At 39.1% G+C, this 21290-nt stretch overlaps 1 pseudogene; it reads right to left on the reverse strand.

Moving 5' to 3' along the window:
- Positions 1–1453: 1453 nt before the first annotated feature.
- The window catches only part of LOC130966421 (uncharacterized), a 31256-nt pseudogene continuing 11419 nt past the window's right edge, over positions 1454–21290 (reverse strand).

Consider the following 21290-nt stretch of genomic DNA (forward strand, 5'->3'; position numbering starts at 1 on the left):
TGTTAATATATGCGATTTTGATTTCTTAAATCTTTTGTTTATGAATTTGTTTTTTTTATGAATTATATATGCTTGATTCAGTTTCTATTGTTGATATTGTGAATAATTTGGTTATAGTTTTCATTATCCTTTGCAATATACCATGTGTTTTGTTTTTATGCCCACAAGGTGTTTGTGAAAATGTCAACTATAGATTTTGAGTAGATTTACACATCTTTACTTAGGAAATGAGTTCCTAGGATACTAGAGTCATAATGTCTAACATTTAGTGGTAATTCTTGAGTTGTTAGTTGACTCTTGTTTCCATTGATGCTAGCTTTTTACTAATGTCAATTAGTAAGTTAGCTAGGACTTCTGGATTAAGGTCAATTATGCTTGCTTGACTTACTCCTTGATATCAGGGATTGACAAAGTGAGATTAACTTATCATAGTTGCCATAGTTGTGGTTATAACGATGATAGGATTCCTTAATTCTCATTTCCAAGTCAAGACTCTTTTATGCATTTATAGCATTTTCACTAAGTTTTGATCTTGTTTTCTTTTTCTTGCAATAATTTCCTTTTGATCATTTGTTAGTTCTTTTATTTCTTAGTTCCTTTAATCTTTCATTCCTTGATTGAAGAAATCCCTTTCTTTACAACCAAGAGTGTGACATCTCATTTGCGTAGTCCGAGGGAGACGACTCGGGATTTCAAACTCTCGGCTGTTTTTGTTAATTGTGACATCTTTGAATTAAACTTTGATGTTGGGAATTTAATTGTCGGTTTGGACTATGCTATCAACGGAGTGATTCTTGTTTTGAGAAATTCTAGATCCGCACAAATCCTATTCATCAAACCTAATGAAAAAAAGAAGTAATGAGGTAATAATGTGCATGAAGAAAAGAAAGTAGAGTAGTAAAGAAATTGATACTCATCCCGGGTGCACAGAGAACAACGTTATTGTTGTGCTTTATGATAAGGAAAAACAACAAAAAAAAAAGGATAGATAAGGGGGGTTTTCCTACTAGACCTCTAAGATACCTGTTCTTAGCAACCTAGGTCACCGGAAAGGATTCCCTACTAGACCTTCAAAGAACTTGTCCTTGACAACCTAGATCAGAGGGATGAAAATTGAATCACTCAATTTTCTCCATGCAACCAGCGAAGCAAATCACTCACCTCACTTAATCACACAATAAAAACGTGCTTAAAAGCAACTGAAATTTATTCATCAAAGTTATGTAAATTGTCTCACCAAAGGTGTTTAAATAAGCACCTAACAATTAACTAAAAGATAAGATAACTAATTTAAATCAGATTTGATCTTATTGGATTAGATCAGATTTGATTTAAATTTAAAATCCCTAAAAATACTACTAAGCGTAACAGATTTAAAATAAGTCTTCTAACAAACTTTTGACCACATAACAAACTAAAACAAGAGTCTAGAATTTCGAAATTTAAAAATAAATTATGCCTCCCACTGAATTTGGAAAGCATTATTGGGCTTCTTGCTATCCTGACTTAGCCCAATGGGCCTTGCCCATTCTTCCTTAGTTAGAACTTGATGTAACTCCATATGCACAAGCGCTGCCAGGTTTCCAAAACTCTCCTTGAGCTTCTTTGCACGTGCTCTAGTGATGGGGCCTTCTGGAAGTGTGAAATTCTCATTCTGCCATTTTGTCTTAGAATGCCCCTGTTGTCTTTCCGAGCATGTATCATTCCCTCCTTCCTAAAAAAGATTCGTCCTCAAATCTGTGTTCATATCAAAAGGAGAGAGATCAGAAACATTGAAAGTAGCAGAGACATTATACTCACCTGGTAGGTCAATCTTGTAGACGTTGTCATTGATCTTCTCAAGCACTTGGAATGGGCTATCCCCTCTAGCATCAAGTTTAGTCTTCCTCTGAGCAGGAAATCTCTTCTTCCTCAAATGTACCCAAACCCAATCTCCTGGTTCGAAGACTATATGCTTTCGGTTTTTGTTAACCCTTTCAGCCGTGGTTTTGTTCTTCCTCTCAATTAGGTCACGAGCCTTTGCATGTATTGCTTTAACTTTCTCAGCCTTGCTAGCTCCATCTAAACTAATAATATCACTCAAAGGTAAAGGCATTAAATCTAAGACAGTGAGAGGATTAAAACCATAGACAAGTTCAAAGGGTGAAAAACCAGTGGAAGAATGGATTATCCTGTTATAAGCAAACTCAATAAAAGGTAAACAATCTTCCCAGGTTTTCAAATTCTTACCAATAACAACACGCAATAAGGTTCCCAGTGTCCTATTTACGACTTCAGTTTGACCATTAGTTTGAGGGTGACAAGTAGTTGAGTATAACAATTTTGTTCCCAGCTTACTCCACAAAACTTTCCAAAAGTGACTTAAGAATTTGACATTACGATCAGAAACAATAGTTTGGGGAACACCATGTAAATGCACAACTTCTCGAAAGAATAGGTCAGCAATATGTGTGGCATCATCAGTTTTATGACAAGTAATAAAATGAGCCATTTTACTAAATCTATCTACCACAACAAAAATGCTATCTCGACCTCTCCTAGTTCTAGGCAAACCAAGAACAAAATCCATAGAAATATCAACCCATGGATGCACAGGAACAGGTAAAGGAGTATACAAACCATGTGGTAAAGACTTAGATTTAGCTTGTTTACATGCAATGCATTTAGCACAAAATTTCTCAACATCTTTACGCATGTGGGGCCAGTAAAAATGCTCAGATAAAATATTCAAAGTCTTATGCACACCAAAATGATCCATGAAATCCCCACTATGTGATTCTAGAACAAGTAACTCCCTAATAGAACAAGTAGGTACACAAATTCTATTACCCCGAAAAAGAAAGCCATCATGCTTATAGAATTTGTTATATGCACCATGTTCACATGCAGCATAGATAGAGGCAAAAGAAGAATCAGTTGCATACAATTCCTTCATACACTCAAAACCTAACAGTTTAGAAGTAAGGGTTGTGATTAAGGAATACCTTCTAGATAATGCATCGGCAACCACATTCTCTTTACCTTGCTTATAGGCGATTATATATGGAAAGGATTCAAGGAATTCTATCCATTTTGCATGTCTCTTGTTCAGCTTCCTTTGGCCCTTCAAGTGTTTGAGGGATTCATGGTCAGTATGTACTACAAATTCCTTAGGTAGCAAATAATGCTGCCATACGTCAAAAGCTCGCACCAAGGCATAAAGCTCTTTATCATAAGTGGAATAGTTGAGGCGGGCCCCATTCAACTTCTCACTGAAATAGGCGATTGCTCGCTTTTCCTGCATCAAAACAGCACCTATACCAATTCCGAAAGCATCACATTCGATTTTAAAAGTTTTAGAAAAATCTGGTAAAATAAGAATGGGGGCAGAACACAATAATTCTTTCAAGGTGTTAAAGGCAAGTTCTTGTTCCTGGTCCCTGGTGCACGAAATTGCAATCACAATTTTGCAATCCCGCACAACTAACCAGCAAGTGCACTGGGTCGTCCAAGTAATACCTTACGTGAGTAAGGGTCGATCCCACGGAGATTGTCGGCTTGAAGCAAGCTATGGTTATCTTGTAATTCTTAGTCAGGATATCAATAATTCTCAGGTTTAATTGTGAAAAGTAGAAGAACATGAAATAAATACTTGTTTTGCAGTAATGGAGAACAGGTTGAGGTTTTGGAGATGCTCTATCTTCTGAATCTCTGCTTTCCTACTGTCTTCTTCTTCAAGCACGCAAAGCTCCTTCCATGGCAAGCTATATGTAGGGTTTCACCATTGTCAATGGCTACCTCCCATCCTCTTAGTGAAAATATTCAACGCGCTCTGTCACAGCACGGCTAATCATCTATCGGTTCTCAATCAGGTTGGAATAGAATCTAGTGATTCTTTTGCGTCTGTCACTAACGCCCAGCCCTCAGGAGTTTGAAGCTCGTCACAGTCATTCATCCCTTGAATCCTACTCAGAATACCACAGACAAGGTTTAGACCTTCCGGATTCTCTTGAATGTCGCCATCAATTCTAGCTTATACCATGAAGATTTTGATTAAAGAATCCAAGATATATCTACTGAATCTAAAGTAGAACGGAGGTGGTTGTCAGGCACACGTTCATAGGTGAGAATGATGATGAGTGTCACCGGATCATCACATTCATCAAGTTTAGGAGCAAGTGATATCTTAGAATAGAAACAAGCGTGATTGAATGAAAAACAGTAGTAATTGCATTAATCCATCAAGACACAGCAGAGCTCCTCACCCTCAACCATGGGGTTTAGAGACTCATGCCGTAGAAGATACAAAAAGAAACGTGTAAAGTGTCATCAGGTAGAGATACAATGTCAAAAGATCCTATTAATAGTGAACTAGTAACCTAGGGTATACAGAAATGAGTAAATGACGTAAAAATCCACTTCCGGGGTCCACTTGGTGTGTGCTTGGGCTGAGCATTGGAGCTTTCATGTGTAGAGACTTTTTCTGGAGTTAAACGCCAGCTTTTATGCCAGTTTGGGCGTTTAACTCCAATTTTTGTGCCAGTTCCGGCGTTAAACGCCGGGAATTCTGAAGCTGATTTGTAATGCCTGTTTGGGCCATCAAATCTCAGGCAAAGTATGAACTATTATACATTGCTGGAAAGCCCAGGATGTCTACTTTCCAACGCAATTGAGAGCGCGCCAATTGGGCTTCTGTAGCTCCAGCAAATCCACTTCGAATGCAGGGAGGTCAGAATCCAACAGCATCTGCAGTCCTTTTCAGCCTCTGAATCAGATTTTTGCTCAGGTCCCTCAATTTCAGCCAGAAAATAGCTGAAATCACAGAAAAACACACAAACTCATAGTAACGCCTAGTGTGAATTTTAACTAAAAACTAATAAAAATGTAATAAAAACTAACTAAAATATACTAAAAACATACTAGAAATAATGCCAAAAAGCGTATAAATTATCCGCTCATCACAACACCAAACTTAAATTGTTGCTTGTCCCCAAGCAACTAGAAATCAAAACAGAATAAAAAGAAGAGAATATACTATAGACTCCAAAATATCAAAGAAACTTAGCTCCAATTAGATGAACGGGAATAGTAGCTTTTTGCTTCTGAACAGTTTTAGCATCTCACTTTATCCTTTGAAGTTTAGAATGATTGGCATCTATAGGAACTCAGAACTCAGATAGTGTTATTGATTCTCCTAGTTAAGTATGATGATTCTTGAACATAGCTACTTTATGAGTCTTGGCTGTGGCACAAAGCACTCTGTCTTCCAGTATTACCACCGGATACATTCATGCCACAGACACATGACTGGGTGAACCTTTTCAGATTGTGACTCAGCTTTGCTAAAGTCCCCAATCAGAGGTGTCCAGGGTTCTTAAGCACACTCATTTTGCCTTGGATCACTTAAAATTTTTTTTTACTGCTTTTTCTTGCTTCAAGAATCAATTTGATGATTTTTTAGATCATCAATAACATTTCTCCTTTTCCATCATTTTTTCAAGAGCCAACAAGTTTAACATTCTTTAATCAACAAATTCAAAAGACATATGCACTGTTCAAGAATTCATTCAGAAAACAAAAATTATTGTCACCACATCAAACTAATTCAACTAGTTTCAGAGATGAATTCGAAAACCTGTACTTCTTGTTCTTTTGTGATTAGAACATTTTTCATTTAAGAAAGGTGATGGATTCATAGGACATTTATAGCTTTAAGACATGAAACTTAAATTTTATTAATCATGAATTAAGAACAAGACTCAAAAATAGATATAAGATAAGACTAATAGTAATAGAAAACAAAATTTTAAATGACTCTAAAATAGACTCCTAATGATGGAGATTATCACAGAGTTAGGACTCAACAACCTTGATCTTGAGAAGTGGATGCTCCCTCAACTTGTGGGGTATTTGACCCTTCAAGGGAGAGCTTCTAGTACTTCAGCTCTTGTAGCTCACGCTCCTGCTTCTCTTGTTCCTTCAGCAATTTGCAGAGCATGCAGTTTTGATTCTGCTGTTCTTCCTTAATTTGTTCCATAGGTTCTTGCAACTTGGCAACAGATGCTTCTAGACGAGTCCAGTAGTCAATTTCAGAAAGTTCAGGGAGGAACTCCTGCGCCCTCCTTTTGATAGAGTTATCTTGCATTTGTCCTTCCATTGACCTCTTGGTGATTGGGTGCTCAATTGGGATGAATTCATCTACTCCCATCCTCACCCCAGCATCTTTACATAGCAAAGAGATTAAGCTTGGGTAAGCCAGTTTGGCTTCAGTGAAGTTCTTGTTTGCAATTGTGTAAATCTCACAAGCAATCAGATGATGAATCTCCACCTCTTTTCCTAGCATAATGCAATGAATCATCACTGCTCTCTTGATAGTAACCTCAGAACGGTTACTAGTGGGCAAGATAGAACGCCCTATGAAATCCAACCAGCCTCTTGCAACTGGTTTGAGATCTCCCCTCTTGAGTTGGTTTGGGACACCTTTTGAATTGGTCATCCACTTGGTTCCAGGGAGGTATATGTCCTCTAGAACTTGGTCCAACCCCTTATCTACTCTCACCATTCTCCTATTAAAGGATTCAGGATCATCTTGTAGTTGAGGCAATTTGAAGACCTCTCTTATTTTGTCCAGATGGAAGTAAATAATTCTCCCTCTGACCATGGTTCTATAGGTATGAAAAGCGGTTCCAGTCATTCTCTGCTTATCTGTCAGCCACAGATTTGAGTAGAATTCCTGAACCATGTTTCTTCCAACCTTTGTCTCAGGGTTAGTTAGAACTTCCCATCCTCTGTTTCGAATTTGCTCTTGGATCTCCGGATATTCATCTTCTTTCAGATCAAATTTAACTTCTGGGATCACTGACCTTAGACCCATTATCTTGTGGTAATGGTCTGCATGTTCTTTGGTTAAGAACCTCTCTTGACTCCAAAGGTCCTTTGGAGCATTCTCTTTCTTGCCTCTTGAATTGGTTTATTTTCCTTTAGGAGCCATGATCTTGATGAGCCTTAGCTTAGTGATCACGGAAAAACACACCAAACTTAGTGGTTTGCTTGTCCTCAAGCAGAAAAGAAAGGAAAAAGGAGAGAGAGGAGGAGAGCAAATTCGAATGGTGGGGAAAGGGGAATGGCCAAACGTGTATTTATAAGGGAGGGGGAGAGATTTCAAAAATTTTGAAGGAGATTTGAGAAGATATGGAAAGAATTTGAGAGATATTTGAGTTTTTGAAGAAGATTTGGAAAGGATTTGAAAGAGATTTAAAGAATGATTTTAATTTTTGAAAATTTGAAGGTGAATGATGAAAGTTTGAAATGTGTTTATGTAGAAAATTATGGATCAAAACAGAAAAGTTTGAAAAAATTTGAAGTGGAAAGCAAAATCTCTGTCCCCTACCTATCTGGCGTTAAAAGCCCAGAATGGTATCCATTCTGGCGTTTAACGCCCAAATGTTGGCCAATTTGGGCGTTTAACGCCCAGCCAGGTACCCTGGCTGGCGTTAAACGCCAGAAACCCCTTCATCACTGGGCGTTTTGCTAAACGCCCAAGATGCTGAACACCTGGCGTTAAACGCCCAGAATGGTGCCCATTCTGGCGTTAAACGCCCAAAATGGCACCTTTACTGGCGTTAAACGCCCAGAATGGTGCCCATTCTGGCGTTTAACTCCCAGAGTACCCCTTATTGGCATTTTTTCGCCAACAAGCTCCTTTTCTCTGCTTTTTGCACTGAATCCTTCTGTTACTCTGTGAATTCCTTCAATTTTGATGATCACCCTTTGAGAATATCTATCAAACTTTTATTAAACAAAACAGATAACCTGCTAATGACTGGGTTGCCTCCCAGCAAGCGCTTCTTTACTGTCTTTAGCTGGACCTTTACTGAGATTCATTCAAGCCTCAGTTTTAAGCATTCCTGCTCAAAATTGCTTTCAAGATAATGTTTGATCCTCTGTCCATTAACAATGAACTTTTTGTCAGAATTAATATCCTGAAGCTCAACATATCCATATGGTGACACTCCTGTAATCACATACGGATCCCTCCACTGGGATTTAAGTTTTCCTGGGAATAGTCTAAGCCTAGAGTTGAAGAGCAGAACTTTTTGTCCTGGCTCAAAGACTCTGGATGACAACTTCTTGTCATGCCACTTCTTTACCTTTTCCTTATAAATTTTTGCATTTTCAAATGCATTGAGTCTAAATTCATCTAGCTCATTTAGCTGGAGTAATCTTTTTTCACCAGCTAACTTAGCATCCAGGTTTAGGAATCTGGTCGCCCAGTAGGCTTTATGTTCTAGTTTCACGGGCAGATGACAGGCCTTGCCATACACAAGTTGGTATGGAGAGGTCCCTACAGGAGTCTTGAATGCTATTCTGTATGCCCACAGAGCATCATCCAAGCTCTTTGCCCAATCCTTTCAACGGGCGATTATAGTCCATTCTAGGATTCTTTTTAGCTCTCTGTTAGAGACTTCAGCTTGCCCATTTGTCTGTGGATGATACAGAGTTGCTATTTGTGGCTAATTCCATATCGGACCATAGCAGAGTACAGCTGTTTGTTGCAGAAATGAGTGCCTCCATCACTGATTAGGACTCTGGGAACACCAAATCTGCTGAAGATGTATTTCTGGAGGAATTTCAGCACGGTCTTAGTATCATTAGTGGGTGTAGCAATTGCTTCTACCCATTTAGATACATAGTCCACTGCCACCAGAATGTAAGTATTTGAGTATGATGGTGGGAACGGACCCATGAAGTCAATACCCCATACATCAAACAATTCAATTTCTAAGATCCCTTGTTGAGGCATGGCGTATCCATGAGGCAAGTTACCAGCTCTTTGGCAACTGTCACAGTTACGCACAAACTCTCGGGCATCTCTATAGAGAGTAGGCCAGTAGAAGCCACATTGGAGGACCTTAGTGGCTGTTCGCTCACTTTCGAAATGTCCCCCATACTGCGATCCACGGTAATGCCACAGGATCCTTTGTGCTTCCTCTCTGGGTACACATCTGCGGATCATTCCGTCTGCACATCTCTTAAAGAGATATGGCTCATCCCATAGGTAGTACTTGGCATCTGAAATTAATTTCTTTCTTTGCACCCTGCTGTACTCCTGGGGTATGAACCTCACAGCTTTATAATTTGTAATATCTGCAAACCATGGAGCTTCCTGAATAGCAAAGAGTTGCTCATCTGGGAAAGTCTCAGAGATCTCAGTAGAAGGAAGGGACGCCTCAGCTACTGGTTCTATTCGGGACAGATGATCAGCTACCTGGTTTTCTGTCCCTTTTCTGTCTCTTATTTCTATATCAAACTCTTGCAGAAGCAACACCCACCTTATGAGCCTGGGTTTTGAATTCTGCTTTGTGAGTAAGTATTTAAGAGCAGCATGGTCAGTGTACACAATCACTTTTGACCCTACTAAATAGGATCTAAACTTGTCAATGGCATAGACCACTGCAAGTAACTCTTTTTCTGTGGTTGTATAATTCTTCTGTGCATCATTTAAAACACGGTTAGCATAATAAATGACGTGCAGAAGCTTGTTATGCCTCTGTCCCAACACTACACCAATGGCATGGTCACTGGCATCACACATTAGTTCAAATGGCAATGTCCAGTCTGGTGCAGAGATGACTGGTGCTGTGACCAGCTTGGCTTTCAGGGTCTCAAACGCCTGCAGACACTGAGTGTCAAACACAAATGGTGTGTCAGCAGCTAGCAGGTTGCTCAGAGGTTTTGCAATTTTTGAAAAATCCTTTATAAACCTTCTGTAGAATCCTACATGCCCTAGAAAGCTTCTGATGGCCTTAACATTGGCAGGTGGTGGTAATTTTTCAATTACCTCTACCTTTGCTTTATCCACCTCTATTCCCTTGCTTGAAATTTTGTGCCCAAGGACAATTTCTTCAGTCACCATAAAGTGACATTTCTCCCAGTTTAAGACCAGGTTAGTCTCTTGGCACCTTTTCAGGACAAGTGCTAGATGGTTAAGACAGGAGCTAAATGAGTCTCCATATACTGAGAAGTCATCCATGAAGACTTCCAGGAACTTCTCCACCATATCAGAGAAGATGGATAGCATGCATCTCTGAAAAATTGCAGGTGCATTACACGGACCAAAAGACATTCTTCTGTAGGCAAACACGCCAGAAGGGCAAGTGAATGCTGTTTTCTCTTGGTCCTGAGGATCTACTGCAATTAGGTTGTAACCTGAATAGCCATCCAAAAAGCAGTAATAATCATGACCAGCTAGTCTTTCTAGCATTTTGTCTATGAATGGTAAAGGAAAATGATCCTTTCTGGTGGCTGTATTGAGCCTTCTGTAGTCAATACACATACGCCACCCTATAATTGTTCTTGTAGGAACCAGTTTATTCTTTTCATTATGAACCACTGTCATGCCTTCCTTCTTGGGGACAACTTGGACAGGGCTCACCCAGGGGCTATCAGAAATAGGATAAATAATCCCAGCCTCTAGTAATTTAGTGACCTCTTTCTGCACCACCTCCTTCATGGCTGGATTTAGCCGCCTTTGTGGTTGAACCACTGGTTTGGCATTATCCTCCAATAGGATCTTGTGCATGCATCTTGCTAGGCTAATGCCCTTAAGATCACTTATGGACCACCCAAGAGCTGTCTTGTGTGTCCTTAGCACTTGAATCAGTGCTTCCTCTTCCTGTGGATTTAAAGCAGTGCTTATGATCACTGGAAAAGTGTCACCCTCTCCCAGAAATGCATACTTCAGGGATGGTGGTAGTGGTTCGAGGTCAGGTTTGGGAGGCTTATCCTCTTCCTGAGTAATTTTCAAAAATTCTTTTGTTTCCTCTGGTTCTTCCTGATCAGGCTGAACATCCTTGAAGATGTCCTCTAGCTCTGATTCTAGACTTTCAGTCATATTGATCTCTTCCACCAAAGAGTCGATAATGTCAGCGCTCATGCAGCCATTTGGTGTGTCTAGATGCTGCATAACTTTTACAGCATTCAACTTGAACTCATCCTCATTGACTCTCAGGGTTACTTCCCCTTTTTGTACATCAATAAGCGTTCGTCCAGTTGCTAGGAAAGGTCTTTCTAGGATGAGAGTTGCACTCTTGTGCTCCTCCATTTCCAGCATTACAAAGTCAGTTGGAAAGGCGAATGGCCCAACCTTGACAATCATGTCCTCAATTATGCCTGATGGATATTTAATGGAGCCATCAGCAAGTTGGAGACATATCTGGGTTGGTTTGACTTCTTCAGTCAACCCAAGATTTCTGATAGTGGATGCAGGTATTAGATTGATACTTGCTCCAAGGTCACACAGGGCTGTCTTGGTGTAAGCACCTTCTAATGTGCATGGTATCATAAAGCTTCCTGGATCTTGGAGCTTTTCTGGTAAGCTCTTCAGAATGACTGCACTGCATTCTTCAGTGAGAAACACTTTTTCAGTTTCTCTCCAATCCTTCTTATGGCTTAAGATCTCTTTCATGAACTTAGCATAAGAAGGTATTTGCTCAAGTGCCTCTGCAAACAGAATCTTTATTTCAAGAGTCCTTAGATAGTCTGCAAAGCGGGCAAAATTCCTTATCCTGTTCCGCTTGGTGGAGTTTCTGAGGATAAGACATCTTGGCTTTATATTCTTCAACCTTAGTTGCTGCAGGTATATTCCTTACAGAGGTGGTTGAAGAAGCCTTTTTGGAGGGGTTACTATCAGCACTCTCAGGTGTCTGATTCCCCATTGGCATTTGAACGCCAGGATTGGGTGAGGAATGGGCGTTTAACGCCAACTTTTCCCCCTTTTCTGGCGTTTGAACGCCAGAACTGGGCAAGGAATGGGCGTTTAACGCCAGCTTTTCCCCCCTTTCTAGTGTTTGAACGCCAGGAGTATTCCTCTCTGGGCTCTTACTGTCCTCAGAGGGATTTTGGGCCGTGGTTTGGTTATCCTCTGTCAAATGTTCCTTTCTTGGCCTTTTGCTACTTTGAGCAGTGTTATTCAATGTCTTTCCACTCCTCAGTTGAACTGCTTGGCATTCTTCTGTTATCTGTTTAGATAACTGCTATTTTGTCTGATTCAACTGTGATTCTATGTTCTTGTTGGCAATTTTAGTTTCTTGGAGCATCTCTTTAAACTCTGCCAACTGTTTTGTCATCAGGAGTAATTGCTGATTAAGCTCAACAATCTGTTCTTGAGGATTAGGATCAGTAGCTACTACCAAAGCTTCTTCTTTTGTAGAGGGCTCACTGCTAGAGTACAAATGTTAATTTTTAGCAACAGTATCTATGAGTTCTTGAGCCTCTTCAATCGTCTTCCTCATTTGAATAGATCCACCAGCTGAGTGGTCTAGAGACATCTAAGCTTTTTCTGTAAGCCCATAGTAGAAGATGTCTAACTGTACCCACTCTGAAAATATTTCAGAGGGGCATTTTCTTAGCATACCTCTATACCTCTCCCAGGCATTATAAAGGGATTCATTATCCTCTTGTTTAAAGCCTTGGATGTCTAGCCTTAGCTGTGTCATCCTTTTTGGAGGGTAAAATTGATTCAGGAATTTGTCTGATAACTGTCTCCATGTCTTTATGCTTGATGTAGGTTGGTTATTCAACCACCTCTTAGCTTGATCTTTTACAGCAAATGGAAACAGTAATAGTCTGTAGACATCCTGATCCACCTCTTTATCACGTACTGTGTCAGTAATTTGTAAGAATTATGCCAGAAACTCAGTAGGTTCTTCCTGTGGTAGACCGGAATACTGGCAATTTTGCTGCACCATGATAATGAGTTGAGGATTTAGCTCAAAGCTGCTTGCTTTGATGGGAGGTATATAGATGCTACTCCCATATGCAGCTCTAATGGGGTTAGCATATGACCCCAGAGTCCTTCTGGACTGCTCAATTCCACTTAGGTCCATGATGGAGAAAGGAAATATGATATGGATTCACAAGTAAAGTAATTTTTTTTAATTAAAAGTGACTGGAAAAAAATAAAATAAAATAAATGGAAAATAAAATAAAATTTCAAAAACTAAAAGAAAATAAGATCAAAGCAAATTGAAAACTAAATCAATTAGTTAATTAAAAAGATTTTGGAATTAGCAATTGAAAAAATATGATTGAAAATTATTTTGAAAAAGATTTGATTGTTGAAATGAGGAAAGAGAAAAATAACAAAATGACACCAAACTTAGAATTTTTAAGGATTAAGAAAGGACTAAGAACATGCAAATTCGAAAAATTAAAAGAAAACAAAAGCTTGCAATTGACACCAAACTTAAAATATGAAACTAAACTCAAATAAAAGACTCTAAACCAACAAAAATAAAATAGTCCTAATCTAAGCAACAAGATAAACCGTCAGTTGTCCAAACTCGAACAATCCCCGGCAACGGTGCCAAAAACTTGGTGCACGAAATTGCAATCACACTTTTGCAATCCCGCACAAATAACCAGCAAGTGCACTGGGTCGTCCAAGTAATACCTTACGTGAGTAAGGGTCGATCCCACGGAGATTGTCGGCTTGAAGCAAGCTATGGTTATCTTGTAATTCTTAGTCAGGATATCAATAATTTTCAGGTTTAATTGTGAAAAGTAGAAGAACATGAAATAAATACTTGTTTTACAGTAATGGAGAACAGGTTGAGGTTTTGGAGATGCTCTATCTTCTGAATCTCTGCTTTCCTACTGTCTTCTTCTTCAAGCACGCAAGGCTCCTTCCATGGCAAGCTGTATGTAGGGTTTCACCGTTGTCAATGGCTACCTCCCATCCTCTCAGTAAAAATGTTCAACGCGCTCTGTCACAGCACGGCTAATCATCTGTCGGTTCTCAATCAGGTTGGAATAGAATCCAGTGATTCTTTTGCGTCTGTCACTAACGCCCAGCCCTCAGGAGTTTGAAGCTCGTCACAGTCATTCAATCCTTGAATCTTACTCAGAATACCACAGACAAGGTTTAGACCTTCCGGATTCTCTTGAATGCCGCCATCAATTCTAGCTTATACCACGAAGATTCTGATTAAAGAATCCAAGAGATATCTACTCAATCTAAAGTAGAATGGAGGTGGTTGTCAGGCACACATTCATAGGTGAGAATGATGATGAGTGTCACCGGATCATCACATTCATCAAGTTTAGGAGCAAGTGATATCTTAGAATAGAAACAAGCGTGATTGAATGAAAAACAGTAGTAATTGCATTAATCCATCAAGACACAGCAGAGCTCCTCACCCCCAACCATGGGGTTTAGAGACTCATGCCGTAGAAGATACAAAAAGAAACGTGTAAAGTGTCATCAGGGAGAGATACAATGTCAAAAGATCCTATTAATAGTGAACTAGTAACCTAGGGTATACAGAAATGAGTAAATGACGTAAAAATCCACTTCCGGGGTCCACTTGGTGTGTGCTTGGGTTGAGCATTGGAGCTTTCATGTGTAGAGACTTTTTCTGGAGTTAAACGCCAGCTTTTATGCCAGTTTGGGCGTTTAACTCCAATTTTTGTGCCAGTTCTGGCGTTAAACGCCGGGAATTCTGAAGCTGATTTGTAACGCCGGTTTGGGCCATCAAATCTCGGGCAAAATATAGACAATTATACATTGCTGGAAAGCCCAGAATGTCTACTTTCCAACGCAATTAAGAGCGCGCCAATTGGGCTTCTATAGCTCCAGAAAATTCACTTTCAGTGCAGGGAGGTCAGAATCCAACAGCATCTGCAGTCCTTTTCAGCCTCTGAATCAGATTTTTGCTCAGGTCCCTCAATTTCAGCCAGAAAATACCTGAAATCACAGAAAAACACATAAACTTATAGTAAAGCCCAGAAAAGTGAATTTTAACTAAAAACTAATAAAAATGTAATAAAAACTAACTAAAATATACTAAAAACATACTAGAAATAATGCCAAAAAGCGTATAAATTATCCGCTCATCAGTCCCATTTAAAGTTGACATGTTTCTTGATGATTTCAGTTAAAGGTGTAGCAATAGTAGAAAAATCTTTAACAAACCTCCGATAAAAACCCGCAAGACCATGAAAACTTCTCACATCAGAGACATTCTGAGGTGTGGGCCATTCTTTAATAGCCTTCACCTTCTCGTCATCTACCTCAATTCCTGCAGAACTTATCACAAAACTTAGGAATACGACTTTACTCAGACAAAACGAGCACTTTTGGAGATTAGCATACAATTTTTTCTTTCTAAGTACCTCTAAAATAGATTGAACATGCAAAATATGATCATCAATACATTTACTGTAGATAAGGATATCATCAAAATAAACAACCACAAATTTACCTAAAAACTCTCGCAAAACATTATTCATTAGTCTCATGAATATACTAGGTGCATTAGTCAAACCAAATGGCATAACTAACCACTCATGAAAACCATATTTAGTTTTGAAAGCTGTTTTCCATTCATCGCCAAGTTTCATTCGTATTTGATGATAACCACTCCTTAAATCTATTTTAGTAAAAATAACAGAACCATGCAATTCATCAAGCATATCATCAAGTCTAGGAATAGGATGGCGATAATTTACCGTAATCTTATTTACAGCTCTGCAGTCAACACACATCCTCCATGAACCATCCTTCTTGGGCACCAATAGTACCGGAACAGCACAAGGACTCATGCTTTCTCTCACAAAACCCTTAGCCAAAAGGTCCTCGACTTGCCGTTGCATTTCCTTCGTCTCCTCAGGATTGGTCTGGTAAGCTAGTCGGTTAGGAATGCTCGATCCGGGGACAAAGTCAATCTGATGTTCAATGCCTCGTAATGGAGGTAAACCTGAGGGCATCTCATCCGGAAATACATCGCCAAATTCCTGCAAGAGTGAAATAAAAGTACTAGGCAGGTTATGGTTAGTTTCAATGGTAGAAAGTTAAGACTCTCTAAATCATACTAACACCAATATTTTTTGCCCTAAACTAGCATGCTTCAGATCCCTTTCTTTGGCATAAAAACATATTTTGTGAGCACTCTTACTCTCCACAGATGCTTCTCTTTTAGAACTCTCTTTTTCACTCAGACCCTGACTCTTTTTCTCACACGTTTCATCTCTCAAAGCCCTCTCTTTACCCTCTTATTTTTCAATTTTCGCACATCCTAAAGACTCTTTAGTAGACTTGTGCATGCTTAGTTGCTCCAGGTACACTTCTTTAGGTGTCAAAGGTGCAAGGGTAATCTTCTTCCCAAGATAAGTGAAGGAGTATCGGTTTGTGAAACCATCATGGACCACCTTCCTATCATACTGCCATGGACGGCCTAGGAGTAGATGACAAGCCTGCATGGGAACCACGTCACAAAGTACCTCGTCACAAAGTATGCGGGCTTGCTTCATAACCTTCAACTCACCAACATCACTTAGCCACTCCAATTTGTAAGGGTTAGTGTGTTTGGTGCATTTCAACCCCAATTTTGTGATCAAAGTAGAGCTAGCAATGTTTGTATGACTTCCAGCATCAATGATCATGAGTCCAACCTTACCTCCCAATAAAACTTTTGTATGAAAGATGTTCTCTCGCTGTTCTAGACGATCATCCTTGGCTTGTACATTTAAGATCCGCCTAGTGACAAGGGTTTCGCCACTAACAGCATACTCAACTATATCTTCATTATTTGTAGCATCATCTGTATGTGGCATGTCTTCATACCCATATGAGTTATCAGATTCTGAGAAAATATCATTTGCTTTAATTACCATGGTCCTTTTATTTGGACACTCGGAAGCATAATGGCCTAATCCGCGGCACTTAAAGCAGGTAATATCACGATGCTGTGCAGGAGGTTTAGAAGTGGGATTAGGTGTGGGCGGCTTCCTGTGCTGCTCTGTGGGCTTCTCCTTTGATTCGGTAGGTTTGGATCCAGTCTTCTTCCTGAAATTAGCACCTCTCGAATCCCACCTTGAAGTAGAATTACGTAGCCCTTTCGCTTTTTGCTGTCTTTCCACTTTGATAGCTAGGTTCACCAAGTCTTCCATAGTCACAAATGGAAGATGTTCTACAGTATTTGCAATGTCTTGGTTCAGTCCACTCAAGAAACTGCTATAGTAGCCTCAGACTCCTCCTCAATGTTTGTTTGGATTAGCAGCATCTCCATCTCCTTATGATACTCATCTACAGACTTAGAACCTTGGTATAACCGTTGGAGCTGTTGATGTAGCTCCCTGTAGTAGTAAGAAGGGACAAACCATTGTCGCATGACCTTCTTCATCTTTTCCTAAGACAGAATTGGTGGTTTTCCATTCCGCCTCCTCTGTTTGTCCAGCTCGGCCCACCAGACAAGGGCATAATCTGAGAATTCGACAGCCGCTAGCCTTACCTTTTTTACATCTGTGTAGTTATGACACTGAAATAGGAGCTCTACCTTGCGTTCCCATTCCAGGTACGCCTCAGGGTCACTTCTGCCTTTAAATTCTGGGATGCGCATCTTGATAGCATTAAGGTTATTATCAACATCTACCTATTGTCTATGATGCCGGGATCTGGATGAAGTCTCCTCCTCAGACTCCGTAGAATCATTACGAATAGATTCTCGTGACCGTGCTTTTCGCCTAAGAGAAAAAGAGTTAATTCGAGAATCCATGTAAGGATGCTGGCAAATGCGTCAAGGCGGAAAGTTAGTTGTGGATCAGGGTTCCCTTCAGTGTTAGCCATCAGTGAACCTGTAAAAGAAAAGACCTTACAGCACTCTTCTCACGTGTATCACTCGGAATAGGACACTCATGTTTCACTCAATACGTGGCTTTTACCCTCTGATGAGCTTACCACTCTTGCCTTTTTCCACTCTTGGATTGCCTTAACAAGTTGCACTTCGGAAGATGAGGAATTGAGATACCAAACTAAGATAATCTGAATGATAGAAACATTCAACTTGACAAGAAGACGATTAAAGTATGTGAAAAAATGGAAACAAGGAGTGATACTAAAATGACAAAAACTAGCAAAATTGTATCCTAAGTGGAACCCAAGGAAAATTTGAAAAGTTAAACAACGGGAAAATTTAAAATTTCGTTTTTTTTAAACGTTTATGTTTTTTTTTTGGTTAACTGGAATAAACAGAAATTGCAGTAATAGAATTTAAGGAAGAGTTTTTTCTTTTTCGTTTTTTTTTTAATCTAAAGTGAATTGCAGAAATTGAAGAGAAAAAATAAAGAGATTAAACAAGACCCATGGAACGTGTAGATAAATAAGAATTTACCTACGACTTGTAACTGATACCAGATGATAAGGAAAAACAATAAAACAAAAGGATAGATAAGGGGGGTTTTCCTACTAGACCTCTAAGATACCTGTTCTTAGCAACTTAGGTTACCGGAAAGGATTCCCTACTAGACCTTCAAAGAACTTGTCCTTGACAACCTAGATCAGAGGGATGATAATTGAATCACTCAATTTTCTCCATGCAACCAGCGAAGCAAATCACTCACCTCATTTAATCACACAATAAAAACGTGCTTAAAAGCAACTGAAATTTATTCATCAAAATGTAAATTGTCTCACCAAAGGTGTTTAAATAGGCACCTAACAATTAACTAAAAGATAAGATAACTAATTTAAATCAGATTTGATCTTATTGGATTAGATCAGATTTGATTTAAATTTAAAATCCCTAAAAATACTACTAAGCATAACAGATTTAAAATAAGTCTTCTAACAAATATTTGGCCACATAACAAACTAAAACAAGAGTCTAGAATTTCGTAATTTAAAAATAAATTATGCCTTCCACTGAATTCGGAAAAGCATTATTAGGCTTCTTGCTGTCCTGACTTAGCCCAATGGGCCTTGCCCATTCTTCCTTGGTTAGAACTTGATGTAACTCCATATGCACAAGCACTGCCAGGTTTCCAAAACTCTCCTTGAGCTTCTTTGCACGTGCTCTAGTGATGGGGCCTTCTGGAAGTGTGAAATTCCCATTCTGCCCTTTTGTCTTAGAATGTCCTTGTTGTCTTTCCGAGCATGTATCACTTTATCTACTTCTGCATGAGCAAAAAAATAAAAAATTGAAAGCCAAAATTAAAGCTGTGGCACAATCACAAAATTAAAAATCGCAGGGAGTGGACCAAAATCAAAATTTGATGGAACCAGTACCAAAATCAAGAAAAGAAAAATCTTAAATTCGGTAATTTGATAACAACACATTATAAGAAATGAACCAAAATAGAACTTTCATGAAACTACCAGGAAGAAATAAGCGATAAGGAGCATCGAGTCAATAATCAAAGCCGCATGAAAGACGAAATGCTAGAAACAATAATTAAGAGTGAATACAAAATCGAAAACAAAAATATTATTGTGAGAGGATATAATTAGAACAATTAGAATATAACAATCATTGAATAATTAGAATAAGGGGATGTGAATTCAGTTACAGATCTAGAAGCGAGAAGTTAGAACACAAATTGAGAAACAGATCGAGGAGGAGAAAGCACGTTAATGGATGAAGAGAAGCTAGTAGAGCAAAAGATCGAGGAAGGAGGAGAAACTCGCAGATTTGGAGAAAATATTGACGGAGAAGGAGAAGCTCGAAGGAGCAAAAATGGCATTTTTACGAGAGTAAATCCGATGGAACTTCACGTGTCTGGATGGAACTTTATATCTAAGAGGTTGGAATTTTATTTCTCTTTTAAATAGTATAATCATAGGGCGGTTTGAAACCGCCGGAATCACCAACCGTCACCATTGAAAAAGGGATGAATTACGGCAATCACATAAATTTCCCTAATTAATGAACATTAAGACAGTTTTATAAAACTGCCATAATTTTAATGTCATTATATATATATATATATATATATATATATATATTGTAATGTCTTTTCTATTTCGATTCTCTTTTTTTTCTTTGATAAAATACATGTTTAATTAATATGTCCTACTCATCAAGAAAAAAAATGAGATAAGTTCAAAAATAAAAGAGAAAAAGAAAGTAACTACTCATTCTTATCACTTTCTCAGTTTTTCCTTTTATCCTACTGGTGGACGAAATTGTGATTCCTTTGTTATTGTATTTTGTAAAATTCATTGCTTTTTCAACTATGTGTGGACACAACTCCGTTCAACTTAACCAGCAAGTGTACTGGGTCATCCAAGTAATACCTTACGTGAGTAAGGGTCGATCCCACAGAGATTGTTGGTATGAAGCAAGCTATGGTCACCTTGTAAATATCAGTTACGCAGATTAAATGGTTATGAGTTTCGAAAATTAATAATAAATAGAAAAATAAAAAGGGATAGAAATACTTATGTAAATCAATAGTGAGAATTTCAGATAGGCGTGTGGAGATGCTAGAATCCTTTCGAATCTCTACTTTCTTATTGCTTTCATCCAATCCTTCTTACTCCTTTTCATGGCAAGCTGTATGTAGGGAATCACCATCATCAATGGCTACTTTTAATCCTCTCGGAAAAATGGTCCTATGCGCTGTCACTGCACGGCTAATCGTCTGGAGGCATCACCCTTGTTGATAGCTACATCCCATCCTCTCAGTGAAAATGGTCCAAATGCTCTGTCACAGCACGGCTAATCATCTGTCGGTTCTCAATCAGGTTGGAGTAGAATCCCTTGATTCTTTTGCGTTTGTCATCACGCCCAGCCTTCAGGAGTTTGAAGCTCGTCACAATCATTCAATACCGGAATCCTACTCGGAATACCACAGACAAGGTTAGACTTTCCGGATTCCCAGGATCCTACTCGGAATACCACAGACAAGGTTAGACTTTCTGGATTCCCATGAATGCCGCCATCTATCTAGCTTATACCACGAAGATTCTGTTGGAGAATCTAAGAGATATGCGCCCGGCCTAGAGTAGAACGGAAGTGGTTGTCAATCACGCGCGTTCATAGGTGAGAATGATGATGAGTGTCACGGATCATCACATTCATCAAAGTGTTGTGCAACGTATATCTTGGAATAAGAATAAAAGAGAATTGAATAGAAAGTAATAGTAATTGTATTGAAACTTGAGGTACAGCAGAGCTCCACACCCTTAATCTATGGTGTGCAGAAACTCCACCGTTGAAAATACATAAGTGAAAGGTTCAGGCATGGCCGAATGGCCAGCCCCCTAAAACGTGCTCAATGGCCTCCTAAGATGAAGAATAAAACAAAACTGAGACCAAAGATGAAACATGGTCAAAAAACGTCTAATACAATAGTTAAATGTCCTATATATACTAGACTAGCTACTAGGGTTTACATGAGTAAGTAATTGATGCATAAATCCACTTCCGGGGCCCACTTGGTGTAAGCTTGGGCTGAGCTTGATCTATCTACGAGCTGAGGCTTTTCTTGGAGTTGAATGCCAAGTTATAACGTGTTTTGGGCGTTCAACTCCG

Source organism: Arachis stenosperma, chromosome 3 (genome assembly GCF_014773155.1).
Source record: "Arachis stenosperma cultivar V10309 chromosome 3, arast.V10309.gnm1.PFL2, whole genome shotgun sequence".
Taxonomy (NCBI): domain Eukaryota; kingdom Viridiplantae; phylum Streptophyta; class Magnoliopsida; order Fabales; family Fabaceae; genus Arachis; species Arachis stenosperma.